Genomic DNA, 13,205 nt, shown 5'->3' with positions numbered 1-13,205 from the left:
CGATTAAATGTCTTTGGTTGCTCTCAATATTTTTTTTCTTTCTGCTAACCTTTCCAAATATGCTACTGGCCTGGCCTAGTGGTGTCTAACTGGATGCAGAGGGTTCTATATGTGACCTTTGGTCTGAAAATGTGACCTTTGGTTTCTCACTCTGTCCTCTGGTTGGGTTTTACTCCGTCCCACAGGTTTTGCAACTCCTACCATCACAGTGGTAAGTGGTATATGTACATTTCTTTATTTACCCACTAATGGATTTAAGAAAGTCAAAAATAATTTGCTTTTTCATTTGTGAGTTCTTTGCTTTTTCCCATGAACATGACAAATACATTTTAACTTCATGTTATGTGTGCGTAAATGGAAGGCCAAAATACAGTTCTTTAAGACTGAGATGGACTGTACTTAGAAGAGTATAGATTTTAGTATGGATTACATTTTGTTTGATTTTATTTATAAAAATCATTGTGTACCAACCATTCTGACAACTATTGTTTTGAGAAAACATGTTACTTGTCAACATTACATATTTTCTCTGTGAAATATAATGAATAAAAAAGTCATATTTCTGCCACATTATTGTGCATAAAACAACTGATTACATATATTGTTTATTTTACACAGCCTTTCTTGCTCAGCTTCACAAAGAAGGGGTCATCATTTTAGGGGTTATCTTATTCGAACCTCGTCGAGGCTATAATCAGTTTAGTTTGCAAGGAGTCTAGATAATCAAATGTATTTCATAAAACCATCATTTTTAAAGGGGTGGTTAGAAGCATAGTGGCTGGGACAAAGACTACAAGGCAGAAACATGCAGCGGAGGACAATATGGTCTCTAATGTGCGGTCAACACCAGCAGCAGAATAAAACAACCCCTTCTCAACCCTCATATTGCCGTGTCCATCAGCAACATGGCTGACCAAACGTCTTGCTCACTGGGATGTCAACACACTATACAGTGTCAGAGAAATATGGAGACGTAGGGTGGATAGAGTCTTGGCGTCCGGCCGACTATACATCCCGACACTGCTGGGAGGGGGGGGGTAACCGGAGCTCTCCCCCCACCATAGCCCTGGCTGTGGCCTGCCACCACACACATCTCCCCCCCAACCCACCACCGCCCCAGGCCCTCTGGGATGCTTTTAAAGAGAGGTGGTAGGCCCGACAAGATCTCCTCAGGAGCATTGTAGTTACATTAAAAACTAATTAGACGTTTTGAGGGCACAGGGCCATGTTAAGTGTTGCCGTGTTTCACACTCACTCACAGCCAATCGTCTCTCAGCGGAGTCGGGTGGTGTTCGTTTGGGTGAACTGTTGCAAAACAGGACAAAATGTTGCGCAAAGGAAAATGACAAAATACTGATATTATTTCAGTTTCAATCCAAATCAGAATCATAACGATGTAATTCATAAAGTTATCTTACATTTTATACCACATCGAAATGTCGTCTACTGTTTGATATTTCAAAACGTTATCTCCTGTTTCACAATATTTCTGAATGTTATGTCCCGTATAACAACCTTGTCCATTTACGCAGACTCTTTTGTTCTGGCCAAACTTTAGGCCACGTCTCTAAAAAATGCTGGGTCAAAACCAGAACATACATTATGACCCATTCATCCCAACCTTAACTCTTATGTTAAAGGCCAGTGAAAATAAAAGCTTGTCACTTGTCTCATTTTCATGGAACATATGTGGGATGTGTAAATGAACAACTCTCTCTTTAACTTGGACCTAGCTGACATCCTGAGTGTCAATTAGAGGGATAGGGGCTGTCAGTACAATGGTGTCATATTTGACTCTTCTGTTAGTAGCCTGGGGTATGTAGAAGCTACAGAGGTCGTATGTTTGAAGAGGATAGACAAAAAACTCTCACTGCTGACCTCTTTAGCTCACAAAGGTCAGTAGAGAAAACCAGGCAGCCAGTCAAATAACTTTTGTATCTGTCCCGCTTGAAGATTTCTGTATCTGAGAGGAATTTTCAACTACCATATATAATGTATTGTGTATATCATTTCGCTCTTGAAATGTTATTGATAGTGAGGATCATGTTTTGTTAACTTTGGGTGTCGCCGTTGAAATCAAATCAGCTTGGATTATCATCTTTGAGGCTTTAGCAGAAGAAAAGAAGGTTCTCCTTCCACACTGCGAACACTGTGCCAGGCTCAAACAGTAAGCGGATCACTGAACTTCCAACAGGGGTGAAACCACTTGTCATAGATGCCCCGGCTGTCTCTCTTACAAACGTGTTCCACCCGGAGAGGCACCTGTCAGGTTTCACGAGAACCCGGGGCCATGCCCACCAGCTCCCCGTCCTACAGAAAACAAATTCCAACTGAAACCCCGTAGAGCCTGATGCATTGTGTGGACGACTTGCAGTAAGCTTCGTATGTGACAGGCAGTTTCTTTCTACCGTCATTTTATGTCACTTGAATTGGGTGGGGGAACAGACAGTGGCCACTCTGACACTGCGGGGGACGTTCTGTGTAAATTAGCTACTTGTTATCCCCGTTTAAACCCAAATCAGATTGCAGGTCGGGGGGCTTTCAGGGCGAAACCTCTTTGTATTGTGGTCTATGGCGATGAAACTCTAGTCCAGTGTTATTTAATAGGTTCACGGCCACAGGCTGAGGTTTGCTGCTAGTCCTTCCTGCTATTAGCATTCACGGTTAGCTTAGCCGAGCTAATGGACACATCTTTGAGGCTCAGGTTCCCCCTCGCTAGCTCCGCTCTGAGTGACTGCAGCTGCAGGCGAGATTACACCTAAACCAATACATCTCCGTTACCGGCGGCCTTTATGAAGCCGTTACCAACAAGATCCCCTGAAGAATATACCATTTAACAGCAATTCATTCTCCGGGATTACTCTGTTAAGTATCAGTGGATGTCAACGTGTCCCTGTAGTAAAAAAAAATGAAGATTAATGATAAAATGGATGAGTCCACCTGCGGCTGGTACTTGTGGAAACTTTAAATAAAGGGCCAGCGCTGGCTCACCCAGATTAGTTGTATATTATACAGTTTGGATGTACACCTCAAAGGGTTTTTTTGCTGGTCAACTAGAACAACCAGGCAACATACTGTGTGCAGAACGCAAGGGATGGATGATGTAGGTAGCCTACCTAACAGCCAGGGATGGATGATGTAGGTAGCCTACCTAACAGCCAGGGATGGATGATGTAGGTAGCCTACCTAACAGCCAGGGATGGATGATGTAGGTAGCCTACCTAACAGCCAGGGATGGATGATGTAGGTAGCCTACCTAACAGCCAGGGATGGATGATGTAGGTAGCCTACCTAACAGCCAGGGATGGATGATGTAGGTAGCCTACCTAACAGCCAGGGATGGATGATGTAGGTAGCCTACCTAACAGCGAAGGGGAGATGAGGGGAAAGCAGCCTACCAAACAGCCAGGGATGGATGGTGTAAGTAGACAACCAAATGGGCATGGGATGAATTATGTAAGTAGCCTACCAAATGTGTTGTACCCAAAACGGGTTTTCAAACGGGCCCACCGTTGCATACAGAACTTCCTCTTTCCAGCAACTCTTCATCGAGGGACGATACTGTTCTCTCCGTTACACTGTGAAGGCCAGTGCGTGTAGTGTGTTCCTCACAGGGAGGTGTGACAGATGATTCATTATGTTTAAAGACCTGATTTCTGACAGCTTCAAAGCTGGACACTAATGCCCACTTCGGTGCTCCTATTCAAAACTTTGGGGACGATCAATAGCATTAGCTCTGGTTGCAGGGTAATTTACGCCTTCTTAATATCACATTGGCTGGCTGAGTCGTCTAGAAAAACAAATGAATTCTGGGTACGAGGGTCTACAGTAAAGTGTCAAATGGAGGTTTCAACAAAATGTTTAGATTAATCTTCCCTGTTCCTCTAATATTTCCTGTTGTATAGTTCAGGCATTAGGCTGTGGTATATTTTAGATTCTAAAACCAACTTTGCCCAACATTAGCACTATTATATGTTTTAGACAGTACATTATGCCTGAGTAATTATAGAAATTGGAAGGGCATTATCGGCCAGCTCAGAGCTAAATCAATGACACTTACAAATCAATGGCAAATATAGAGATACTTCATAAGCAGTACTTTGATTATTGGACATTATTAACATATCAAGTCAATGGAGTGGAACAGATGTCATCCACCTCTTTTTTCTGCCACTAACAGCCTGTTTAGAGGTCGCACGAAACAGGCCTATTAGTGATCCCCTCATAAAAGGTTGTCCCATTGATCCAGATGTAGATTTGCTAAACTAATGTGAATTCTGTAGCTCAGTCAAAATGGCTTTTGTTTCAGACTGGCAATGCATTCATCCATCCAGGCACTGGCCCATTTAAAACCCTCAGCCAGGACCTAATTTATCATTATCCACACGCTGTTATGTTATTATTGATGGTCCCTTGCCTTGGGCCAGTCTAGCCAGTCCATTTATTAGCAGATTAAGTGATGACAGACCAGATGACCGAATGCTGGAATGGATGGAGGTTGATTTCAGATTCTAGAACCATGCCAGGAGCATTCCAGCTCCAGCCATTCTCTACTCCACAGTGTTCTGCTGTTATGTTTATTTATTGATCTCCACACTTCCCAATATCATGTGAGGAATTGTCACATTCCAACAGCATTATGTTCAGTGAGTGATTCATTTGGAGTAGGGGACAGACTAATAACGCGGGTGTTTGGACAAGATGGATGTCGTATGCTCTGTGTGTGTGTGTGTGTGTGTACGCGTGTTTGCTGTTGTATTATTTATGTGTGTATGCATGCGTGTGTGTGTTATTTTTAACCTTGTAAATAGCACGCATAACCAGGGAAATCACAAGCACGCAGGCACACACTGAATCATAGACACGCGCACGCACGCACGCACACACACACAGGTGAAGGATGGGAAAAGAAACCTGTATACAGCACAACTCTTCTCATAACTAACACCACCTTTTAGTCCAAATACTGGGTTGATGGGATAGGGCCACATTGCAAAAACTAGAATCTAATCATCAGCAGTGTGAAAATAACAGAATTACTGAATATTGCTAAATAAATTCCACGGTATGAAATTCTAGTATATACACATATATAGTAGAACACACACACATATATATATATATAGATAATAGGTGTTCTTATGCTAAGCAAATTATTCATACATTTAACATCTGGCAACTCAAAAGCTATATTGCAACGTATTCCAGAGATCCTCCAACAGCACCCCGTTGCACTCAGGCAGTAATGGTACAACTGCGATTGATAATGTAATATGGTAATGTAATAACCGCGTCAAACACGGGTCTCCAACGCAAGTGGGCATTGCGACGTAGCAGTGTTTCTCTCCCCCCCCCGCCCGATGCCGAGGGCTGGTGTATCTTATTCCAATATCCTGGCGCGAACCGCGAAGGGACTGCTAGTGCACGCAATAGGGCGCCAACATGTAGGTAATAGGTTGGCAAACAGGACGCGGCCCTTGTGCAGAAGCACAAAGACGTCCGTCCGAGCCTGAGCACCTTCTCCTCAGTAATGGGCAGTGAAAGCTTAATTTCGCTCACAGGCGTCCTCTTTTATTCATCTGCAGGTTTTTAACAAGTGCGATGCTTTTAATAGAGGTTGGAGTGTTGGTCATTGTCTGGGCCGCTGGGCCCGGTTCCAGATTCTGTCCCTCTCTTTCCTTTTTAATGCAACATTAAGCATCTTTTTCTCCTCTCTGTTCATGTCTGAAGTGGCTCCCTATTCACCAGGTAGTGTGTGACTGCCCATAAAACCCTCTTTAAAAACAGTGCACTAGGAAGGGAGTAGGGTGTCATTTGGGACTCAGCCTCTGTCTTTTTGTAGCCCATACAGTACTTTCTTTACTAAGTAGCCCTTTCATATTTTCTAAGGATAAGGCCCCCAGAGCAGCCTATCTGACCCATTTTACACACCGCAATTACTGTATGAGCAATATGAAGGAAAAGATAAAGGTGAAAAAAAAACATTTAGTTGCTTTTGGGAGAAATAAAAATACTTGAAATGCTTTGTTGGCTTATAATGAAATATCAGAAATGACAGGGGCAGAGCTCTGGGCATCAGAGAAAGGGCTCTGTCTGTAGGTTGCCTTTCATCATTCACCACAGACAGGCGTCATGTAAAAGCCTGTGAAATGGGACCGCAAATTATTTCATTTTCACACAATGACACTTTTATCATCACCCCCCCCCCCAAAAAAATATATATATATCAAAAGATGCTTCGGTCTGAAAAAGAAAGGTATTACGGTAATGCATTACTACTTTGGCCATAAGTACTCTTAACCTCTTGGTAAACCCATATTTTAAGAACAGAACCAAACAGGTAATAGTAAATAGTGTCATTGTCATTGGAAAAAAAATTTGCTCTTACTTACTTACTGGTGGGTGTGACTGTCCAGTAACTGAGAAATGTGGTGTGTGATGTTCCTTAATTAAGAGGTCAGTGAGGATGAACACTTTCATTTTTTCCCCCTCTTTCTCCAACCAATTTTGTATGTTTTTTTTTCATGTATAATGCACGTCGGCTGGTTTTGCTAGAATAAACAGAGCTTTGGTATGAGCCATTCTAATGGTTCCATTAATCCGAGATATTGCCCGGAGAAGAATAGAACAATGTTATTTTGCCTTCGCGTTCCCAGTGGCATAGGAGCAAATAATGTCTGACTGGTCTAGATCATCATCATCCTCATCCTCATGGCTCTAGAGTAGGATCTCAGCTGACTGTTTTACCGATAATACATCAACATTTACCACAACTGAGGAGAATATTGGCACAATGCTTCCGCTCATATTGTAATCAGAGCAAACCCCTTTTTCTCAAGACAGGTGCTAAAAAAAAAAAACAGGAAGTTCACTTAGATGATGACCCGGCACACACTACAGTCCCATTGGGATGAATGAGATGCACCACTTCCTCCCTTCCCGGTGGTGTCAAGTACCAGAAATAAATATACTGACAACTTCAACACCTCATGATGGTGGTGTGTGTTTGTGGTGAGTGTGTGTGTGTGTGTTCCAGTCATCAGCTAGTTTGTGTATGTGTATTGTGTGGGTGTATTCAAGTGCTAAGTGCATGCGTGTGTGTTTGGGTTAGCAATCACAGCAGAATTCCTTCCAATGGTCTTGCAGAGTACACTGTCTGTCTGTTTCGCTGCTCAGAACAAACAGAACATTTACCTCAGAAACAACACCATTTAATGTCTAGGGCTCTCACCGGGCCTGACTGGCTTGCTTCTCAGAAAATATTATGTTTGAGAAGAGCATGTTGACCTTTATGATGTTACCCTGTGTACAGTGACAAAGCTCCCAGAGAGGGCTGAGCAGGTTGGGGTCAAAGGTAAAACCACCCTGCCTTTCTAGCTGTCTTCAGTACCAATTGAATACAGACAGGAGCCAACCCAGCACACTGCCATCTTGTTTCAACTAAGAGCTGATTTCATTTCATCACCCCTTTTAAAAGCCTTTTCGTGTTAACATTTCAGTGGAGTCGGGGTCTGGCGGTGATCACTCCCGTCTCCACCAGAACGTTTCCTTTTCACCTGTCTTCCTGTCATTACCACTGTCGATGAAAGGGTTAATATATTTACAGTATCAGTCAAGTGAATCGACCAGTGTCAACACTTCTTGACTAGTTAGGAGGAGTTAGGAGGTTGACTGAGCAAAATATAGAATAAATTAAAAGAATGTTCAGATTGACATGGAACAGTTGATGTGGGAAAACAAAAGAAATCAGGAAAACAAGATAAAAACAAACTGTATCTGTGAAATACTTGACCCCGAAGGAGAGCGGGCCGTCCATTATTACACGGACACGAGTTGACCTCAAAGTCTCGCGGCGAGACAGCCCCGCCTGCGGTCACACCCGAGGACCAACGGGGACAGGACGCTGGTTTGGATCCGGCGTGCCGTATGAAGAACCCGCTTCAGGTGACGAGTGGAAGTCAAAGGAAATGGCAGACGAGACACGCTGAGTCAAATTACAAGACGAAGCGGACCCACAGAGGCTCCCAGCCTGCCCGGTGGCTCCAGAGATCTGGTTGCAAAAATGACCGGTGGACAGTTTGGCCATTCAGTCCAGCCTGCCACCTCTCCCCCTCCACTTCACATATGGCAGCCCAGAGAGGGGTCAGTACTCGAGTCCCATGACCGGTCTGTCCAGACTCCAGCAGGTCGGATGTCCACCTCGGAGCGTCGGGACAAGGCATTCACCTGGCCGTGCTGCCCACAGGGGAGCGGAGGTGGCCTTATAGGTCAGGGTCAGAGGTCAGGGTCAGACACCTGGTGTCACCGCAGGGGTCGCAACCTTTAGTCCTTTCCTTGCTGCGCTGGTGGCGACAGGTCAACTCCGCTAGGTGGATCCCCCGGGTTCACGGCTGAAAACAACAATGTGTGCGTTACCCACGTTAGCCCGTAACATTTAGGAATTTAATACGGCAATACAAAATAAAATATAAACCCACATGTTTAAGAAAAATACATTCAAATTCATCAACGCAAATGTCCCCCAATCATCAATTTGAACTTCCAAGAAACCCCGCCTCACAGTTACAGTATGTCACAGGGGGCGGGGAGATCGTGGTTTCTCTGTGCTGGGAGATCCAGCATGGAAGACGAGAGGAGCTGAGTATTAAATAGGGCCGCGACGGCACAGAACTCTCTGCCACCCAAGGTAATCCAGACTAGCAGGGACCTCAGGCCGAGATGACAGAAGAGACACGGACATTGTTCTAGCTGTGTGTGTTATTGTGTCATCTAGTGATCTGTAACGTGTTTAGGATACAACTGCGATGTACGTCAGTTTCGCCTGGCTGGCCAGAGACGCGTGCCTTGGGTAGATCTGGGGGGGGGGGGGCAGTACATCAGCAATGTTGTGCGTATTATACATTTTCTGCGTTTGGGGTTGTTTTTTTGGCTCCCGTTTCCAGACTCCGTGAAGGGCGTGTTGCCAGGACAATGGCGATACTAATAAATACGTCAGCACATTCACACACCGACTACAAAGACACAGACAACAGGATGCATGTATAATTTGATGGGTTCAGTGCCTCAGCTCAATATCCGCTAGGGTTTTCCCCAAACAGAACCCTCATTGATCTGCTGATGTTCCTGTGGAATTCCTCCCCGGATCGTTTTACCTAGTTACCTTGTAGCGCCGTGTTGTGTTCTGGTCTGAACTCCACCTAGAGTTCCGCTCGACGGCCCCCCGTCCCCTCCCAGTTGTGTGTGTGGATGTGTGTGTGTCCCTTGTTGCTCTCCCACTGGGTCACCAGCCTACCTGTTCTGACAGTGTCCCCATTGTCCCGCTGTGGCCAGCCATCCGCTCCTAATCCATGCCCCTCCGCCATGATTCAGACATCACGCTACGCTTTCAAAGGACAGGGAACCTGGAATCACTGATACGGATAAACATCCAGCATCTCCCTAGGAAGACTTTGATGAAGGCTTCGTGGTCGAGTGGTGATAAGTGACAAGGAAGGCAGGCTTTTCGTTCAGCTATGTTACGTCCATAAAAACCGGTGCCCAAGCGGCCATTTTGCCACAGACATAATCTGGGAACAAAGATTTGTATCAAGACTGGAAACGCCGGCGTATTTTTTCTATCCGCTAGTTGCTCCACCTGGCGATGGCGGGGTGTCAGCCAGATGTCTTACAGTTGCCCTCATCGGTGTCTACCACTGAGACAATTCATACATACATTTTCTATTAAAAAGAAAGATAATTGTCTGTCTCAGTTCCTGTGTCGTCTCGGCCTTGAAGGCATCTTCTATTCTAATCGAGTCAACGACGGATGATTCTTCCTGATGACTTGGTTGGACCACGTGAACTCTATGCTTCCAGCAGGGTTAAACAGTATAGGGGCTGTACCTTCTGTAAGACACTTCAATATAAACACAAAAAAACTATACATATACATTTATATTTTTAAGCCATTTTATTTTCAAACATTAGGTAGCTCAAACATGTAAATATGTAATTCAATAATCAATTCCATAAAAATAACATGTATAATACAATAATCATGCAAAGGTATTGGCTTACAATCACGCCACTGATAAAAAAAAAATGAACATAAGTGCATTCAGTGGGTTCAAGACTGTTTCTAAAATGTAACCTAGATATGTCTGAGTACACACTCTCACTCTGAAATACTATGCTGAACCAAGGGTTTACCAACACATGTCACCAGCTTGGAGTTAGCCTGGCTGTCCAACAACACGTTCAGAAAGCAAGAGGGCACAAGCACATTACAAAAATGGACAGAGACATACACGGAACACACACACGCACACGCACACGCACAAACACACACACAAATGGGTATAAAACAAAAATACAAAAATCACACACACGAAGCAATAAACAATCCCATGAAAATGTCTTCCTCAAGGCAAGCCAGCCTCCACTGGATACACTGAGTGGGAATTACCTGTATTAAAGCAGCCAGCAACACCCTAACCTCGGGCCCAACTGTAAACAGACGTTTGGGGGAGTGAGGGGCTGGAGTGGGGCGTAATGTTGTTTCAGGTACAGATATGCTAGTCAGTCAGATACCACACACACACACAGAGAGGTTTCCCTCGTGAAATTGCTCAAGGCACTGATATCCTGATACAAATAACTTCATTTAGGCCCGACAGCAGACACACTAAATAGGATTTGTAGCTGTTAGCACAGCACTTCCAGTGGCTGGCAGCCTAACCCGCGTTAAGTACCGATGGTAACACCAAAGTCTAGAAAAATTAATGGTGCTGGGCTGGTCTGCCGAACCAGACCTTGGTTAAAATACAATTCGAAAGAGAATTTGCTTTGGCCTATCTGGAGCAGCAGATGGACAGGATTGGTATTTCTTCCATTAAAACACGGGAGACTCAATTCAGTATCGGAAGTCACTTCGAACTGCATTTTAACCCAAGTCTGGCCTGAATACACGAGCTGCTGAGAAAGCTGTTATCAACTGCTTGTCTGAGAGAGGAGAGCTTACAGGAACTCTGGACAAAACAGACCATGGAATGACTGGCCAATAAATGCATCACAGGCAGAAGCCATTAAAACCAATACGGCCAGAAATACAGCCAGTAATGTCCCAAACCAGGTCTCATTACTGCGCTAGAGGTTAGCGGTTATTAACCGCGACAATTAGCGCCTCGGCTCCACACTCCACAATGAGCTGTGTAGTGGTGCGGCTATCACACCAACTGACATAATCGTTAAATTAACTGCTAGTTTAGAGCGGCAGAGGCGGAACACTAGAATTGTAATTTAAAAACAAGGGAAAGTTGATCAGGCTAATTGTTCTGAATCACCTTCATTAGCTATTAGCATAATATTGTCGTTGAGCACGACAGGCCACAGTGGATGGAGGGAGAACAGTTTACATGAGTGGAGATCCACCGCTTAAAGGAGTTAAAGGTTGAGTGAAATAGACTGATTTTACAATGTTGATTACAGTATCGAGTTGAGCAGAGTTTAATGGGCGTTATATGAAGTTCTTTGGTTGTTCTTTGGTTCCAACCACCAAAAACAAAACAGTGTTACAAATTCCTCTTTTACATAATTAAAACATGATATTATATATGAATTGGGATACAGCGCTAACATACTGCAGCCTAGCATGAGTTTATGGGTGACTGTCAACGATATTTGAAATACCATTCTGTAGTCCTCATGGGCCAAAGAATGGGTTGGTTAACAGTTGGCAGAAAGACAGCACAAACTGTCTGGTGTCAAGCTAGATAGTGGACAGTGATGAACTGGTCTAGGATTAGGCTAGATAGTTAAACTGGACTGGGATTATGTTAACTATCAGACAGTTCAAAAACAGTTGGGAGAACAAGTATTTGATAACCTGCAAAATCGGCAGTGCTTCCCACTAACAAAGCATGTAGAAGTCTGTAATTTTCATCATAGGTACTCTTCAACTGTGAGTGACGGAATCTAAAACAAAAATCCAGAAAATCACATTGTATGATTTTTAGTAATTACATTTGCATTTTATTGAATGACATAAGTATTTGATACATCAGAAAAGCAGAACTTAATATTTAGTACAGAAACCTTTGTTTGCAATTACAGAGATCATAAGTTTCCTGTAGTTCTTGACCAGGTTTGCACACACTGCAGCAGGGATTTTGACCCACTCCTCCATACAGACCTTCTCCAGATCCTTCAGGTTTCGGGGCTGTCGCTGGGCAATACAGACTTTCAGCTCCCCCCAAATATTTTCTATTGGGTTCAGGTCTGGAGACTGGCTAGGCCACTCCAGGACCTTGAGATGCTTCTTACGGAGCCACTCCTTAGTTGCCCTGCATTTCGGGTCGTTGTCATGCTGGAAGACCCCGCCACTACCCATCTTCAATGCTCTTACTGAGGGAAGGAGGTTGTTGGCCAAGATCTCGCCATACATCCTCCCCTCAATACGGTGCAGTCGTCCTGTCCCCTTTGCAGAAAAGCATCCCGAAAGAAAGTTTCCACTTCCATGCTTCACAGTTGGGATGGTGTTCTTGGGGTTGTACTCATCCTTGTTCTTCCTCCAAACACGGCAAGTGGAGTTTAGACCAAAAAGCTCTATTTTTGTCTCATCAGACCACATGACCGTCTCCCATTCCTCCTCTGGATCATCCAGATGGTCAGTGGCAAACTTCAGACGGGCCTGGACATGCGCTGGCTTGAGCAGGGGGACCTTGCGTGTGCTGCAGGATTTTAATCCATGACGGCGTAGTGTGTTACTAATGGTTTTCTTTGAGACTGTGGTCCCAGCTCTCTTCAGGTCATTGACCAGGTCCTGCCATGTAGTTCTGGGCTGATCCCTCACCTTCCTCATGATTGTTGATGCCCCACAAGGTGAGATCTTGCATGCAGCCCCAGACCGAGGTTGACCATCATCTTCAACTTCTTCCATTTTCTAATTATTGCACCAACAGTTGTTGCCTTCTCACCAAGCTGCTTGCCTATTGTCCTGTAGCCCATCCCAGCCTTGTGCAGGTCTACAATTATATCTCTGATGTCCTTACACAGTTCTCTGGTCTTGGCCATTGTGGAGAGGTTGGTGTCTGTTTGATTGAGTGTGTGGACAGGTGTCTTTTATACAGGTAACGAGTTCAAACAAGTGCAGTTAATACAGGTAATGAGTGGAGAAAAGGAGGGCTTCTTAAAGAAAAACTGTCTGTGAGAGACGGAATTCTTACTGG

This window comes from Esox lucius, chromosome 6, assembly GCF_011004845.1.
Source record: "Esox lucius isolate fEsoLuc1 chromosome 6, fEsoLuc1.pri, whole genome shotgun sequence".
Lineage (NCBI taxonomy): Eukaryota > Metazoa > Chordata > Actinopteri > Esociformes > Esocidae > Esox > Esox lucius.
The sequence above is the reverse complement of the archived record's forward strand: the minus strand, read 5'-3'. Positions refer to the sequence as shown.